The sequence below is a fragment of the Drosophila erecta genome, unplaced genomic scaffold (genome assembly GCF_003286155.1).
Source record: "Drosophila erecta strain 14021-0224.00,06,07 unplaced genomic scaffold, DereRS2 tig00000126-arrow-pilon, whole genome shotgun sequence".
NCBI lineage: Eukaryota > Metazoa > Arthropoda > Insecta > Diptera > Drosophilidae > Drosophila > Drosophila erecta.
The window spans coordinates 15187298-15205324 of NW_020825209.1; the positions used below are offsets into that span (position 1 = coordinate 15187298).

Genomic DNA, 18027 nt, shown 5'->3' on the forward strand with positions numbered 1-18027 from the left:
TTGTATTCAGAGCCATTCAGACCCATCGGCTGCGGCCGGGATGATGGAGGCCACACAAATCTAATAATCAATGGCCATAAGCTCTGAGCCATTATCCAAGTGCAGTGTCTCAAGTGGGCGCAGCGGGTATGAATGGAAAAACGAATTCCGCAGGTATACTCAAAATACAGTAGCAACAAGGATTAGCCTCGGAAAATCAGTGGTCGAATGTATATTCATATGTTAAATGTGAAAGTTTTTTCTTGTAGAATCAATATTCTGTGGGCATTCCTGCTTTCCATGTTTAACTAATCGCCTGATTGTTAACCTCTGCAAATATATTTTAATTTATTCTTAATAATTTGTACCTATGTATCCAGTAGCCTATGTCTTTCTGTAGCCCAAGTTTATAACCTACAACTAAATAAATAAAATTGGGATTTTACAAAGTGTACGAATTTTATGTTCTGGAAATACATTTGATCGCTCGGTTGCGATTTCCAATTTAGCACCATGTCAACCATGATGCCCCTCATTTTCCAGTGCAATACTCGATATGTTAACCGCACTCATCATTAGTCCATCTGAGTTATTCATTCAAATCATTCATTCCGCGAGTGCAAATATTTGCCAGCTTTTCCATGGAGGAAAAGGGCAGCACGGAAGAGGAAAAACAAGGAAAACGGAAACAAATCAAAAAGGAAACAAGTAAAAATGATTGCGGCTCCTGTGGCGTCGTCATCGTTAATTTGATATTTGATGTGCGCTCTAAGCACACATAACCGGAGTCCCAGCGCTTAAGTCCGCCCCCACTAAGCCCCCAAACCCCCGGAAGCCTCCCTCCCGCCGCCACTGGGGCACACTCAGTCATTCGCTGGAGCCGGAGACGAAGGATGCAGAATGGAGGACGCAGGACGAGGGACGCAGGACGCGGGACGCAGGATGACGACAAACGTCAACGACGCACTTAATGAGCCCCGTGCGGCCAACATGTTAATCCATCCCGGACTGAGCGAAGTGCACTGCCAGAAATTGGTGGTACTTCGCATAAGCTGCAAATACTCACTGCAATTTATGCATTTCAAGTTCTAAGAATGTCACTACAAAAGTGCGGCACAAATATAGCTTGATTAAAGCTTACAATTGGAAAACCTTTTATCACGGCTTAAAGAAAATTACCGTTGAGCAAAATCAGCTTTACTTGATTATAAGAACACTTTTCTGACTGCATCGACTCCGGACTCCGGACCACGGACTCCGGACTACGGACCAACGGACCCGGCTTCAGGCGTCGTCATTCAACACGATAGCCCGCCCACCCACACCACCCCATCAACCAACCACCCAACCACCAACCACCAACCACCGCCCACCGGAAAACCCCATCGCATTTGTTTCGTAAGCGCATACGAATGCATTTTTGTGTTTTAATTGCCCCCCGGCTGAGGAAAATCCCAGAGCAAATTTAGCAGCAGCTTTTCTACATTTTTTACGCTCATTTATCGGAGGACAGGGGTGGGGATGGGGTGGGGGTGGTGCAGTTGGCGGTCGTGCATGGCGTTTGGTGGGTCAGAAGTGGAGTCGCATAAATCAAGAAGCTGACGAGGCGTCAATGGCAGGCGGCGACGTTCAGTCCAGTCGCCACTTCATAGCCGCTGACTGCTTTTCTTTCATTTTCTGCGGCCCGCCAGCTGAGCACCACCCACCGCCAATCACCACCCACCATGCACCACTCACCATGCACCACTCACTCATCTGCTGCCCCACTCACGACTCCTGTTTGCACTTGCAATAACTTAACGATGGGGAAAACTCGCCAAAGAAAATTAGAAATTAATAAGTGGAAAAATTCCGTTTGCACGGACTCGGCCATAATTGAGCACTTCTCTGTTACATTAATAAATCCGAGGGAATTTGAGGGCTCATAAAAAATGTAACAAAAAAGCCATTTCCCTAATTTGGAAATAGTTTCCCCAAGCGTGAAGCCGAGAAGGCAAAGCAATAGAAATTAGCGAATCTGCGGTGCACAATGCTTTACAGAGTTAATTAAAGCATTTCCCTGCGCATATTGAATGCAATCTTATCGATGGACGATAAAGCACCAGCCAAGTTGTGGACTGTGTGGATATGAATTAGAATGGAGAAAGTTTATTATATAATTGGCTTGTTTCTTGTTGGTGGGCGGCGAGTGGGTGTGGGGGAAAACGGAAGAAACGGAAGAAACGGAAAAAGCGGAAAAACTATCCCGACCAGGCCAACGATAACGGCAGCAGCAGTGGGCTGAAACTGGCCACTGGCCAGTGGCTATGGGCCATCACACATCAGACATCGGGCATCGGGCATCGGGCATCGGTTCCAATGGGGACTAGGAGCCAAGAACCAGAGACCAGAAACTAGAGACCAGAGACCAGAGACCAGGGGCCGTGTCCACGTTGTCGTCCTCGTTGTCGTCATGGCCTTTTAGATCGCTCTTTGGGGTAAAATAAATTACCATAATTTAAGCGTAATTCAGTGCCAGTGGCAGCAAAAACTGTGGACCGTTCGGGGGGCGGCGGCGGGCGGCGGCGGGGGCGTGTCCTTTCAGCTGAAACGGGATCTGGAGTTATGGGTGGGCGGCCGACTTTGTCGTTATGTCGTCTTCTTGGCTAAGTGGACATGAAACATGCACGACCAGCCATGATTTGTTAGTGGCCATAAGTGCGAGTGTGTGCGACTCTTTCGGCCCGCCATATATTGTTTTTGCCATTTTTTAGCCCTCTAAAGCGGGCATATGCAATTGGTCGATTGATTTATGCAGTATATATGTACCATATGAACCGAAATGATTTCTTAAAAACCTGAAACTTGCACTGGTTCAACGCCTATGCTCTTCCACAGCGTCGTTATAAAAGATTAAGAATGAGAAACAAATAATATCTCATCTGATAAATGAATGTAAGCTACGAATCTGCCAAAAATATTGCATAAAATATATTTTAAAGCTTAGTTTAAAAACGTTCTCGATAATTGTATCAGCAATCAATTACCTTTTCAGCAAGCTGGCCAGACTTAATTATTAGCCCAAGCAATAGAATACATGTGAAACAATGCTGTGTGACATGAAAATTAATTCACAGCCATAAAGATTCGTATCATAAAAGAACTGGCCATATATTAGGGCATTTTCTGGTCGTTTATGGGAAAACCCCCATGGGATTTCAGCCAGGACAAATGTCCGAGCGTGTTTCAGTTAAGCTTTTTGATAAACTGCCCCCTGCCCCTGCAGTCTTTTGAGGTTCTCAAACGTTTGCGGCTGCCATTTTTTGCTGGTTTTTTTTTTCGGGAAACATAGGACCAGCGGACCGGCGGACCGGCGGACCGGCGGACCAGCAGACCAGATCCAGCCAGACAGCGGGGTGAGGGGCCTTGAGAATCGGGAGGTGGAGTTCCCAGGAGGAGTACAAGGCTAATAAAGTTCAATAGCCAAGGCGACGCCTGCTAAATGTGCGCACAGCTCATTTGATGCACATTATCGTGGGGTTCAGTTCGGTTTGCTTTTTTCCAACGACTTTTCATTTTGAATGCTTGCCAAAAGGGAGGAAAAACTAAAGAGCTGCAGAGCTACAGAGCTAAGGGGGACGGCGGTGGGGAAATAAAAACATTTACAAGGCAGTGTTCCCACTGACCTGTCCCCCCTGCCCCCCTCCTTATGCTCCAAAGAAAATATGCTCATGTTGTTTTCGAGCGCCGGCAATGGCGCCTCCTGCAAATTGGTAGCCATGAATCGAGTCGAGTCGAGGCGAGTGGAGTGGAGTGGAGTGAATTGAAAGGAGTTGCAGGAAAGCGAAGGGTTTCGGAACACTGAAGGGCACAAGAGGGCGCTGAATGGAGGGAAATGGCATGGAATCGACTACGAATTGAATTGAATCAAATGAAATGTAGCCAAATGAAAGAAAAGCGAATGAATAAAGTACCAAACGGAAGATGCCTCTGGCCCGGCCAATCAATCCGATGACGAGGCTGCTGATTATGATGGTGATGTGATGCTGATGAGGCCGCTGGATTCGGCTGTTCCCAATGTATTGTGCTTGGCATTGCGTCCATTGTGAGCTGATTGGCAGCAGTTTGATTGGGTAGTTGGTAAAAATATGTGTTTTAGACAGTACAAATTGCGGGAATTTGTAACTGAAGAATACAGCAAACAAGATTCTTACGATTAATTTAAGCAAATTTTAAGTTCGATCGGTACAAAAAGAGTAAAAAAGTATGGCCCATGAGGGGATCGAACCCGCGACCTTCGCGTTATTAGCACGACGCTCTAACCAACTGAGCTAATGGGCCTCTCTGCACGAGTGGGAAAAAGTCCAAGCAGAGCAGACGGAGCGCACGAGGCTAAAAATAGAACGTGGATCGCCGAGAGGCGAATTCTTAAAGCTTTGAGATTTGCAGTAATGACGTGGCACGAAAGCTCAACACCCCAAGGAATGAGCGAGAGGGAATACGAAGCCGGAAGTATTCGCTCTTATTCAGCTCGCGGCGGAGACAAAAGCAACAAACACATAATAATAACACAAGAGTTTCCAAGTCATTTTGCACATTTCCTTGACATTTCATTTTTTATACACATTTTCCCGCTGTCTAGTTATTCTTTACTTTTTTGCCCATCTCTTTAGATTTTTTCAGCACTCGTTTCTTGCGTATGGAACGTGTTCTATTGTCGGTATTTGTGCTCATGAGCCAGGAAGAGGAAGCAGCTGCACCTTATTGTCCGTCCGTCAGTTCGTCACTCCGGCAATCCCCCATTTTCCATTCCGCCCATTCACCCATTCCGGCATTCCGGCATTCCGGCATTCCGTCAGTTGTTCATTAGAGCGTTGCTTAATTAGCGCCTCGCTTTGTTTTCGCACACACCATCCTCCCTCTCCTTCTTATTCGCATTCTAGTTCGCCCTCTCTCTTTCCAAGCCCGCACTTGCTGTCTCGCTTCCACACTAGCTGCCCGCGTTTGCCTTATTCACATCTTAATCCCCTGGAAAACAAGCGACCGTGTGGCCTAATGGATAAGGCGTCGGACTTCGGATCCGAAGATTGCAGGTTCGAGTCCTGTCACGGTCGATGAAATTCTTCTTTTTTATTATTATTTCTTTTCAGTTTGGGGAGCCCAATAACTCATTAATTTTCGCCAAATGCATTTTAAGCTCGCAAGAAAAGCTGCATGGTTGTTATTTCCTTATAATAGACATATGAAGCCTATTTTCTCTGACCACAATCCTCAACAGATTAACTCGCATTAAATAGTGGTTAAGGAAGTGCTCGAAGAACCGCACTTTAAAGTTGCCTAAAGCTGTCAAGCAATTAATAGCTTAGACGTCCACTGCAACGACGAGCAAACAAACATGACTGAGGAAACCGAAATAGACATCGAAAATGATAGCTGTAAGTAGATGCATACCAAGTCTCACGTCTGTATCACCAATACCCGTCCAGCTCCGGCAGCACAACCAACTAAAAGCACTGAAATCCACTACAATGGCGGCATTCAATAGCAGCCCGGTGCATTTTCATTGGAGTTTCCACTCCAAGTGCCGGCGATCCGATCAGATCGGGCATCAATTTCGTGCTGTGCCTGACAGCGGCTGTCGCTTATAAATTGCAGAGCCCACAAAAACAGCAAGAACAACAAGGGCCATGGGCCATGGGCCATGGCCACTATGGCAACAACGGCGACAAGCGCCCTGACATTTAACATCCGGTTGAAATTGTTCAACGCATTTCCGGTGCTCTCTGACCCCCGGAACCCTCCCGCCTCTGGCCCTGCAACCGCCCAGTTCACCACCCACAATCGGGCATCCCAGAAGACAGGACGGACGTTGGGTCCTCGACCAGCAATTAAACGCTTATCGAGAAGTTGGCCGAAGAGGAGAAGGAGGCCGGCCAGGGCAGGCAGTGCAGTGCAGGGCAGAAAACAGACGACAATGAGCTGCCTTGCATATAATTGAGGTTATGGCCGACTCCGACCACCTTTGGCCCGAACTTTTCCGGCAGAAAAGCAGAAAAACAGTGTTCGCTCTCCACTCCGCCGGCAAAAAGTTTCTCCAGCACAAGTTGAAAAGTGTCCACCGAATGGAAGTGAACACCTGGGTGGCTTTACGTATGTACGAGTGCACCACCTACAAGCCTCGTATATGCGGCAAATAACTGCAGACAAAAGGCGAAGAAATTAATTAGGGTCTTCTGCAGCACCTTCACCTCGTTCGCCGCCATTACCGCCATCATGGCCATATCATCACCATCATTATCGCAGCAGGCAACCTGCATCAAAACTAGCAAAGCGGATGTCACCCGTAAACAAGCGGCAGCACAAAGGCAACAGAACTGCTATAACTGCTAACTGGTATAACTGGTATAACTGGTATAACTTGTAAAAAGGACCAAAAAGGACCAGGGAGCAGCAGCAAGGGAACACGTCGGGATAGTGAACGGAGTCGACAAACAAATCGAGTTGTTGGCATGGAAATTAATTGCTGCAAATTGAGTAATGATGTTGGTCGCTGTCGGGAAAATGGCAAAAACAGCTTGAAACTGCCATTATCCTTAAGCGATTGCAGAAAACCCACTTAAATGTTAATAACAGTGAAGTGTTTTGAAATATTACATATTTTAAACTAAGCAATAGTCGTGAAAAGTCGTGAAAATGTGCAGACCGAACCATTCATGTGCAGCTGTATTGCCCATTGGTACTTTGCAACAGCTTTATTGGGCTTTTCCGGCACCTAGGCGCAGAGTTTCCCTGTGTCATCACATTTAAATATATACTTCGCTCCCTAATCAACTCAACATGAAACCCCTGCAAAGTTATGATTACGCACTTTCGGCGCTGCCTGCAAATAAAATGTTTCGTCAACTCTGAACTGCCAAAACAGCGTCAAACGGCGATGGGCAAACAGAGACAAACAAACAGGCAGGCAAACAGGCGAACAAACGAACAAATAAGCAGGCAAACAAACAAACAAACGAACGAACGAACAAACATTGACGCAATTTCTGCTGCAATATGAAAAAGTTTTCCCTGCTCCTCCACGCTTTTCCACTCTCTTTTCCTCTGCGCCCTGACATTTTTTGCTGTTATTGCTCTGAGCTTCAGTCGACGCTGTAATTTGCATTTGTAATCAAAAAAGTTGCACATAAACTTTGTTTTATGCTCATTTTCCTCGGCTAGTCACATGTGTGTATGTGTGTGTGTGTGAGTGTGAGTGGGCCCGTGGAAAGCCTCCTCCGGCTGCTAAGACATAAAAGGACACACAGGCGCACAGGACGAACTCTCATCATAATTTTCCTAATTTCAAATTATTTCCATTAGTGGAGTGAAGCGAACGAAAAAATAAAAACCATGCGCCGGGAAGCGAAAAAAATACAAAGGACGGGTTAGCAGTGACAAAGCTTTTCAGGGAAAATGATCATATATCCTGGAAATTCTAAATATTATTCACATATGCATACTGAGTGCTGAGCTCGTAACTATAATTGCAAAATGCGTTTTGGTGTCATTATCTCATTAAATTTTAATGATTTATACGAATTATGTGAGTGATTTAAGTTCATTCCTTCCACACTTTATACAAATAGTACTGATAGTACAAATAGCATATCACTCATACTTATTGATGTGCTCGCTTAACAAATTTAAAAAATAAGAACCACTGCAGCCAGAAAACCTTTTGTTAGAACTCAATCTTCAATGGAATACAAAAAACACTTGAGATCTGTCCAATTAAAATTTGCGCTTCAAGTTTTTGTCCTTTGACAATCGAAATCGCTCCTTCGTAAACATACAAAGTTGTGCAATTCTTTTCCGCCCCTTGAAATGTTCAATTAAATCCATAAAGGAAAATCACCGAAATTGAAAAGCTGAAAACTGCCATTTAATCAACTGATGCCGTTTCTGGCTCCATCGGTCGGGTTGGAGAGAAAATCAAATCAAATATTTACTTGCTGTTAAATTTATGACGAAACGCAAATCGCATAAAAAGGTCTGCCCCGTCCCGCTCGCACTGTGTGCTGCTATTTCACTTGCACCCACTGTTTTGTGGTCGCATAAAAAATGCGGCAAATATTTGCGTGCAGCTGCGACCCTTCAAACCCATCGGAAAATGTTGACAGTGGGTAGCCGAGGATTGGGATCTGGCAAGTAGAAAGTGGTTTCCCAAAGGGGTTTTTCCCGCGACCATTTCCCACGACTCCTTGGAGTCGTTTAGGCCGAAAAAGCGATGCCAAAAGCCATTTAACTGCATTTATCCGGCCAGAAAGTCGAGACTTTTGATGCGGATAGCTAGATAAGTCCCTTAACTTGCTCCCCATTTTTCCGCCTTCCGGCTAATATTTAATTTGTCAAAGTGAGATTTCACTGTCGGCGGTCCTGCTTCCAGTTGCAGTCGCTTGCACTTAACAATTTGTTGATAAATTAGCCGGAGTCGGAGCCGGAGCCAAAGTCAATCTCACTGACGGCGAGGGAGGCGAGTGGCTTAAAAAGTTGCTTTCCTTTTGGCCGGCTTTCCATATCCGACCTCAGCACGTGACATTTAATTTTTCGGACACACAAACATGGTCTGCCGTCCGGAGAATGAAGTTTTAATGCAGATTTATCACCCGGTCACCGAAGACAAAGGCGGATGACAAACACTTTTGGGCCAAGCGGTAAGCTGGCCTCTTTGTCTTGTTGATAATGTCAACAAGTTTAGGGATAATTCCCTGCACAGAAAAGTAAAATCACTACACGGTTTCATTCTGCAAATGAAAATATTTTTTGCACACTTTGTATTGCTGCTTTTGGGAAGAATGCACTTCCGGACACTTTTACCTTCATATTTGGGATAATTTATTTTTCCCAAATTTATAAAACGGCTGTACACTTCGGCTGAATAAGGAAACATGTAAGTATGATGGTGATGAAACAAGAGCATGCTCCCAAGCAAGCAAAGTCTTGGAAAAGCGTTTCGCCTGCCATGGAAATTCCGCACTTTTTCCCAACCGCAAGTTGACAGAGTTTCCAGCCCGGAACCGGCGGTGGAAATTTAGTTAATTAAAATACAATAAAATATGCAGAAGTGCTGAAATACTTAGGCCAAGGAAGGCCGCAAAAGCCACAAAATGCCAGGGAATTCACTAGCACTGGATCAACTTTACTCAACTCTTTGTCAGTTTTAAGTTTCCCGGCTACTTTCGGCCCAAGTCAATAGCCAAGCCAACAGAGCCAAGTTGAGCTGAGGCAGGAAGCAGTGAGTGTATGTGCCACATGGCGTATGCGTGATGTGAATTTCTGGGAGGAGCAGGAGCAGCAGGAGCAGCAGGAGCAGCAGGAGCAGCAGGAGCAGCAGGAGCAGCAGAAGTGGAGGATCAGGGGAGCACTGCAATATTCAGCCACCAACTGCCACCCAGTGGCAACTCAATTAATCCGCCCATCCCGACCACGTTAAATGCATTTACATAGATTTATTTTTAAGCAGGACAACAGGACAGCAGGACAGCAGGGCAGTCGCAGTACAGTGGCCTTTAAAGGCCTGCTTAAATTGGGATGCTTTTTGCAATTTTACTGCCATCTGCTCCCGCCCCTCTCGCCCCCTCCCCCTCCCCTTCTGTCCCACAGGACATCGGTTAGCTGCGGGTCCTTTCTCGATTTTTATTTTGGTGGTTTTTGAAAGCTTTCGGGTTTTTTTCGTTTTTTGCGAAGCGAGAGGATTGCCAATTATGCAGAAGGCCGCCGAATAAATATGAAATGACATAAATGACCACACAACACAGCGGCTTCGGTGGTGGCAACACGAAGTTTCAGTTTTCCAGCATTTTCGTACCCTCGTCTAGGCTGCAACAATACGAACACAACAACATTGACAGCACAACAAAGGCGAGCGCTGTAAATGCTCTTGAAAAAGGGGTGTGGCAGGGTGGCAGGGTGGCAGGGTGGCACAGGCGGCAATAAATTACATTTATGACTGACCAGGGCGCTTAAATATTTACATAGAATAAAATTATTTATTAATATTTCAGTCGGCCGAAATAAGAAAATGGAAGAAAAGCGAAATGAAAGGAAGGCAAAGGAAAGGAAATAACGACGCACACCAAAAAGGAAGCATTTTCTATTATTTACGCAAAAGTTCAAAATAAACCATAAGTCTGCGAAATGGTGGCTTAAAGTTGAGAAAAGGGAGAATTAATGGGAAAGTCTTGCACGATTCTAATACACATAATTGAAGTTGAATCAATAAAGTTCCCCTGAATAGCTTCTTCGTTGTCCTCATTCTTATTCATAGCTTTAGGAAATTAATAAAAATAAATACATTCGCTAGCATTCATATTTGTGGCTCTGAATACACTAGCCGTTATTATAGTGGGCTAAATAAATTCAGCAATTTCGCACTGGCTAACAGCTTTATGTTTTGCCCGCCTTTCCATTGCAATGGATTGCCTTCACTGGCTAATTCACTTGGAAACTCACTAATAACTTGATTCAATTTACATTTAGTCCATAAAAAGCTGAAGAGCCACCCGCGATTCCCCTGCAATTGCGATTACTTTTGGAAAATAAAATGCGAGAGGCGAGGAGGCCAAAAAAAGAACGGAAATCGACACAAAACGTAGCGACTTCAATGCAGGCGAAGGCGAAAAAAGAAGCCCCGCATCCGGGAACCAGCTCTCCGGACTCAGGACGCAGGACACAGGACGCAGGACACCGACACGAACACGGACTGGGATGCGGATGGAGACTCGGACCTGGGACACGATGTCCGGACAAGATGGGGCAATTATTGTAAGCGGCTTTCATCGTGCGATGATTACACTTACAACAGAAATGGGGCGCGCGAAGCGAAGCGCCATTGAGGATCGACCAAAAAATAACGAAAAAATAGGATATAGCCACTAAAAAGTAATACCAAAAGGCGGCCAAGAAAACATTTCTAAGTACGCATCTGCCGGCGCTTTTGCCGTGTTTGTTGGCCTAATTAGTGGCAGTGCATTTTTATAGCATAATTTTCGGCGTTGTAAGCGTTTTTCGTCTCCCACCCCGCCAGCCAAATTGTACAACATGGAAATATTACATTAAAATTTATGAAACTGCAGGAGGGCACAAGCCGAAAGGCCCAGAACCCAAAGGCAGAGGCAGAACCAGAACCAGAACCAGAACCAGAAAACCCGAAGTACATGGACTTGGCTACATTACACACAGCGGGTGGAAAAGCCGTGCCGAAACGGAGTAAAAATGGGAAATGCGGTCTGGAATTGAGGCATCTGAGGGATCTGCCAACGGGGCAATTAGTGGCCAGCTTTGGCTTTGGCCAGCCGACCCCTTCCGCAAAATCACGGGCTAAATAACCATTTCTCCTTGGCCGACGAAACTCACCTGCAACGAGATAAGAAGAGATAAAGAGTTGAATTAATAAATAGTGCAGCGAATGAATGCAAATGGAAATTACTTAGTTAAATGCAGCCAGTTGAGGTGTAATTACAAAATGCTCCAGGCACAAAGGCAGCGGATAAGAATGAAGCTTAAGCGCAACAGTAATACTGCCAGGCTTATTAAAGTCTAAGCTTCAGTTAATAAATCAGCCGAGTGCCTAAGTGGAGTTATAACCATTCAAGGATCAGCTAAATAAATCTTTAGGCAGCAGTGCTTTAACTTAAATTTTTAAAGTCGTGACGAGCGAAAGGAGAAAGGAGAGAGCTGCAATCACGGCACTTCAGTAACAACATTTTTATGTAACTCCTAATGAAACCAGCTACAATTCAGCTATCGAGCACTTCCTGGCCGCCAAAGTAAACCTTTGAGCAGAACTGATAAATGAAATAATAATTTCCATTCGATGAAAGTTTGTCTGCTGCTCAAAGGACTTTTCGCAAGCAACTTGCAACGCGCAACTTGCAACTTGCTGCTTGGGTCCTCGTAAATTTATGAACTTTATGGCCGGCAACTCCAGAGGCCGCCAGTCGACAGTCGACGGTCGAGGGTCGTTAGTCGGCAGTCAATATCTTGTGCATTTCAATAGTTCATATATTTCGGTGGTTACCCTTGTGTTGCCCATCCCAGGAACCACGAACCCATCCCCCACCCACCCATCTGCCAGCCGCCATCCGCAATCCCTTGAAGAAACCCATTGCTGGGTGCAATAAAAATGCATTTCATGCTCGAAACATGACTTGGCTCAATTTATTTTACTTTGCCGCATTTAACGACTTCACACAGGCGCCGCCAGACTTGGCCTAAACCAGACACTGAGCGAATGTCTGTATTATGTTCGCTAAATAATTTGTTATTTCAAAATCATCATCTAAAAAAAGAAATCATTTTTTTGGGGAGCCGGCGGTTTTCGCGCTACATTTCCAAGGCTTTTCTCGCTGTGCAGTCACAGTTGAATTTGGCAACTCCATCTATCTGTGTCTGCCCGCCGCCGACCCTAAGTCCCCACCCCAAACCCCAAGCCCCTTGGCCCCCTACCCCCCTGCCCACACATGGGCGCCGTCGTACATGGCCGGTGTAATGGTGTTAGACCACAATGAGCTCAATTTACGCCAATGATTGGCGGTGCTTGGCAAGGCGGAAGCGGCGGACACACACAGACACACAGATTTCCAGGGGCGGTGGGCTCGGCGGGCTGGGCCCAAAAAGGGGGGCATGGTCTGGCGGTTTCTCCGCGTTCCGGCCGAAAAAGTTTCTTGTTTGCATTTGCCTATCGTCTGGGACTTGGTGGGGTTTTTGGGGCAAAAGGAACCAGGATCCGGGAAAGCAGACGTTAAACATCGCGTGCAGACATTGCCAATGCCTGCCACGCCTTCTTGGCGCTGCCAGCCGCCCCCGCTGCCAGACACGAGAATTTTCCCACTGCACACGAAAAATGTTCGACAGTCGTGGAAAAAGCGAGAAACACAAGTTGAAGCTGAAGACTTTTGGGCAACACACACCGCACAAAAAATCAACTGCAAGGGTTTTCCCAGCTACCAAGCTGTCAAGTCCCAGACACAGGGGCGTCGAGCGGCCGGGGGCTACCAACTGAGACTGCATTTTTTGGGCGAGCTTGATCAATAACTTGGGATAACACATAATAAGACAAAAAAAAAAGGAAAAAAGGAAAACAGTATGGACTTCTTCGCTTTAGTTTCCCAGGGGGTTAAAGCCCCCCTGCGCTAAGCCCCTGCTTAGCCAGATAAGTTTACTTGTTACACGTAACCAGAGACAGGCAATTTTTGGATCACGAGAAACTTAGCCCAACCCAAACATCGCATTTTGTTTTATATATTTCTCACGACCTTTTTGCTGGGAAACAAAAAACACGTATAATTAGCTGGGCTTGATTTCCTTGCGAAAATATTTTTGCATCGCTCACTGCGCACATTAGACCTAACAAATTATTAAAAGCAACAATAGGAAGCCCTCTTAGCAACTTGGAAATTCGATTTCCGGACTCACTAAGAGCTATCAACGCAGTAAACAAGGCTCGGAAAGTAAAAGCCACCTATTAGGACATCTTGGAGTCAGAGGCACCCACACACATACACATGTATGTACATTCCCGACATGAACGGCATGCGCGGCAGTAATCAAAAGAAAGCCAGTTGCTAACACCATTTGCCATTGGCCCATTATGATAATCATTTTGAAAGGCTTTCCGCACGGGCTTCTGAGCAACAAAGGCGATTTAAATTACGCCCGCTAAGCGGTTTATGCAGTCTCCAGCAACAACAATACCGAAGGCCAGAACAAGGAACTTCCGCAGTGAGTCAAAGTTAACAAGTAAACAAGAAAGTCGACCGGCGTTTAACCACGAAACTCGGTGGATGCCCTTCGGGCTGTGAGAAAAACTCTGGGGGAATTATTTTTTCTACCATGACGAGAAATACTAGTACGACTTACTAAAAAAAATTAATTTAACTAAAACTAATAATAAAACTTTCAAAACAAACGAAAGAGTCTGAACCAAGCGATGCATATACCACTTTCCAACACTGCTAGCCGCAAGGTTAAAGTACTGTGTTGCAGTAAAGGGAGCCTAACTAAAACCATAAGCGACATACGTGTCAAAGATCTCTCTTTTTTGGGGCACTAACTAACTGGGCAGAAAATTAACTTTTTTGCCGCTTAAAACACTTTCCAACACTGCCAGAAGCATGACTACACAAATAGCAAACAGAATCATTAAGTGAACAAGCGGAACACAAAATTCACTCTAGCTGAGAAAAACCATGGCAGCAGCGCGGGGTTTTTCGAGGGGCTGCTCCTGGGTGTGGGTAAATGACAAGCTTCCATCTCTTGAGAGCAAAAGGGGCGCAGGGCGGAGGGCGGTGGGGGCAGGAGGTTGGCTGTGGCTGGCTGGCACTCATCAGCAGCCAAGCATCGCATTTTGAGATAAAACATAAAGAGCGCACCTAATGCGTGCCTGTGCAAGTGTGAGTGTGCGAGTGTGTGTCTGTGTGTGTTGAGGTCTATGTGCGCGCGAGTGTGTGGGTGCCCGTACGGATGTTAAGTGTATGCTTGTATACAGCTCCGGTCAAGGAAATAGCAATAATGACTGCAAGCTGCTAGTTAACTAAACATTTCGAGCTCTAACACTGATAAATAGTTCGCAGGTCAGTCAGTATTACCTGCACACAGTTTTTTTGTATTTACATCAAAGTCCCTACAATGTTTTCGCAATAGGTAAACACAACGCTTTGGAAACGCTTAATTAGGTTAACTGGTGGAACTATCTGCGGACAGCAACTTTGTTTGCTACCTAATTTAATTTGATTTAACTACAAAAAATGTTTTGCAAGCGTGTCCTTTTGCGCAGCACGCTGCTTAATACACCCAATCCTTTTGTTACATATTTGCATTGTAAATTGATTAAAAATAGCACGTTCCCACTACCACTATTTTTTGAAACGCCGCTGTGTTTGAGTGCGTGTGATTTGTTTGTGCTGTTGACTTTGGATAATGTCGTTTGTTGGCTGCCATCGCCAACCGCCTTTGTTTGTCTGCATGTTTGTTTGTCTCGGTGGTAGGTGTGTGTGTGTGCGTGTGTGTGTGCTGTGTGTGTGTATATTTGTCTGTTTGTTTGACTGATTGTCTGTCATTTTGTCTGATTGTGCGCCTATTAGTACACAAATGAATGAATAAGTGCGCACACAGACCGCACCCGCAATGCCACGCCCCCGCCCATTCAGAGCCCGCCGCCCTCATTTCATTTTCATTTTCGTTGATTGAATGGCCCTAAGCCCCTCCCCCTATTGGCCTGCTGGATTATTTGCGCTTTAAGCCTTTAAGTCGTTGTTAGACAATTTACTGCCAAACTGGCTAACAAAAAGGGCGCAAAAAAATGTCGAGCGAGCGTGTATGCTTTAATTGTTGTAATGCGATTTCGTCACCTCATCCAGTCAGTTTATCCCACGCCCCGCACCCCTTGACTTTGCCACTTTTCACCACTTTCCACCACTTTTCCCGCTTTTCATTCATTCGATTCCTTTGTCGGCGGCTTTTGATTAGATGTTCTCTGTGTTTGTGCGGCGCAGTCCGAGTTTCGAGCTCTTGGTCAATTTGATTTGCCTAATTGGCCGGACCAATGGATTGGAAATTGACCGAGTGATTACTCAAAGCGTTGAAACCGAGTGCTGTTAAATGGAAACTTCTGTCGTTTCCTTGGGTCCACCCATGTGGCTTGTAATGTATTTGATTGAACCTGTGCGAAAGTGCAGCCCTTAAATCGAAATGTAGAGATTTACGTGTATCTTGGATTTGGACTATGTCTTGTATAAATAACTATTAATAGAACAATCTAGCAAGGATTGCTAGCTGCATCAATCATTAAATGCAAAATTCCCTATAGCTACTGTGGGGTGCGGGCATAAATGACCAAATCCCAGCATTCGCACAATTTGTTTCGCAATCAGTTCTGATTCCTGAACAGTCAGCACTTACTTATTTTCCTGCAATTTCCCACTTGAGCTCATCAAACCCCAAGTGGGCGGAAAGGGGCTTGGTTTTCCGGGAGGGGCACTACCCATTCAGGCTATTAACACTTAGTTACAACATGTACAGCAATTGGGAATTTAGCTCGGCCACTTGAGCCACTTAAATGCTCGTGAAAACAAACAAATTGAGTGGACTTGGCTGGCGCTTGTCTGCAGCTGCGACTGTTGCGATATACTCGTACATATAAATATATACACATACGTATGTACAACAGGGTATGGGTTTGGTGTAACGAGTATGCATGGGTATGCGTAGCACACAATATAGTTATTTGGCCCTAATGATGCGCATAAATTTGTCAGGGTCAGGAGAGTTGACGGCGCAGAGCTGGGCAGCATAATTTAGCATCCCGGCCAACCGAACCAGCATCATAAACACAGTGCGCGCAAATTGTTAATTGACACATTGCTACACTCAAGTGGTCCCCTAATGGTCCTTGCTGCTGGGCGCCAGTTTGGAGTGGCTTTCGGCCATTCAGTGGGCCTTCAATTAGTTTCGGAGTTTCGGAGGTGGAGCAGTTTGCGGAAATCGGAAAAAGTCACAGCGATGAGGGGCGGCTCCAAACCGAGTGATATGGTCTGCAAATGGTGCTTAATCAGTTGAGAGATTGGAATTGGCTTTGGCTTGGCTTTGGCCATCAACGAGCAGAATGTCCAGCAATGAGCCAGAAAAATCCCACAATATTTGTGCAATGTTTTGGAAAGAAATAAGTGAGAAATAACAGTTCACCAAAGTTGAATTTAGATTCCTTATGCTTAAGCATTAAAAACAAACCAGTGCTCAAAGTATGCAAAACACTCGTGTTGCACAACACTTGTTATTTGCTTTGTTTTGCTACGAAACACTGCACTTAGGTAAGAACGAATTATTGCATGAGAAATATATATAAAATCACACATAATTCTCCATGTTTACTAAAACTACTATAATGCCGTATTATCTGCTCAGCAGACGCATAACTACATGGCCTTACTATCAATAAAGGTAATCAGCTTACTTGGATATTTTGGACAGCAATCGCAATCATTTTAATTGAATTATTCCCGGCCAAGCGTTTCGATCCCGGCCTTATCGTCGACGGTGGCAATTCATTAGGACAATCTCCGAGTTTAAATTAAATCAAATAATTGTTCTCCGACAATCGGCAGCCATCCTTGGACCAGACAACTTGAATCGCACTCAAAGAGGCTGCCATTCTTGTCCGTCCCACGCTGCTCATTTCGAATGCATTAAACTTTGCGATAATTTGATTAGGCCACGCCTCCGACAATGGTTTGAAAATGATTTGCAAGGGGGATTGGATTTGGGTTTGGGTTTGGGTTTGGGTTTGGCTGTCATGTCTGAGCTGCCTCACTGACATAAATTGCAGAAGTGCAATGCAAAAGTCGGAATTTACATTTAAATGCTCGACATGGCAATGGCCCATTCATCACGAGCATGTAGGCTATATTAAATAAATTAGCTAAATATTATGTTATCCAATTACAAAGGGGATGAGCTAGGCGGCACGAGTTGCGTAGCAGACATTCTGTCAGCATAAATTGCCAAGTCGCCGCATTTGATATGACAACAATAAGGCCAAGAGCCATAGAGCCCGGCTTGGCTTGGCTTTCAAATTACGACAAACTGGGGCCTGGGAAATTGTCAGCGACACTCGCTGGGTTTTCCACACCCCTTTTCCCCCTTTCGCCCCTTTCCCGCAGAAGGTCCGCCCCAGAAGTTGGCAGTTCAAAATGCTAATCACCACATGACATTCATTGTCTGCGAAACAATTGGACTCCCTAACTAACACGCCTCGCCCATCATTATGAATCGCATTATGTGGCCGCTGATTCCGTGGCCTTCGACGGGGGCGGCTTGGGCGGCAATGGGTTAAGCAGCCCGTCAATATCACGCTGTGCAAATTGCAACACATCAATCGGGAACAGATTTCAATTTGCCCTGCTAAAATCCAATTACCCGTGGCGAAAATTTCCACTAGACCGCCAATAAACCACAGTTTAAAGGCCGAAATCGGGGGACATTCCTAGACTTAAGCTCAAAGAGCTTGATCTTTAATACTCGACATTGGTTTGG

General features: G+C 45.4%; 1 protein-coding gene and 2 non-coding genes across 3 annotated transcripts in view; 1 reads left to right on the forward strand and 2 right to left on the reverse strand.

The window, feature by feature from the left end:
• The window catches only part of LOC6549918 (glycine-rich cell wall structural protein 1), a 52801-nt gene that overhangs the window by 21135 nt on the left and 13639 nt on the right, over positions 1 to 18027 (reverse strand). The gene's annotated exons all lie outside the window — the stretch shown is intronic.
• Trnai-aau lies at positions 4226 to 4299 on the reverse strand. Its single transcript has one exon. It is a non-coding gene; the product is annotated as a tRNA-Ile (tRNA).
• Positions 5000 to 5072, forward strand: Trnar-ucg. The gene has a single exon. It is a non-coding gene; the product is annotated as a tRNA-Arg (tRNA).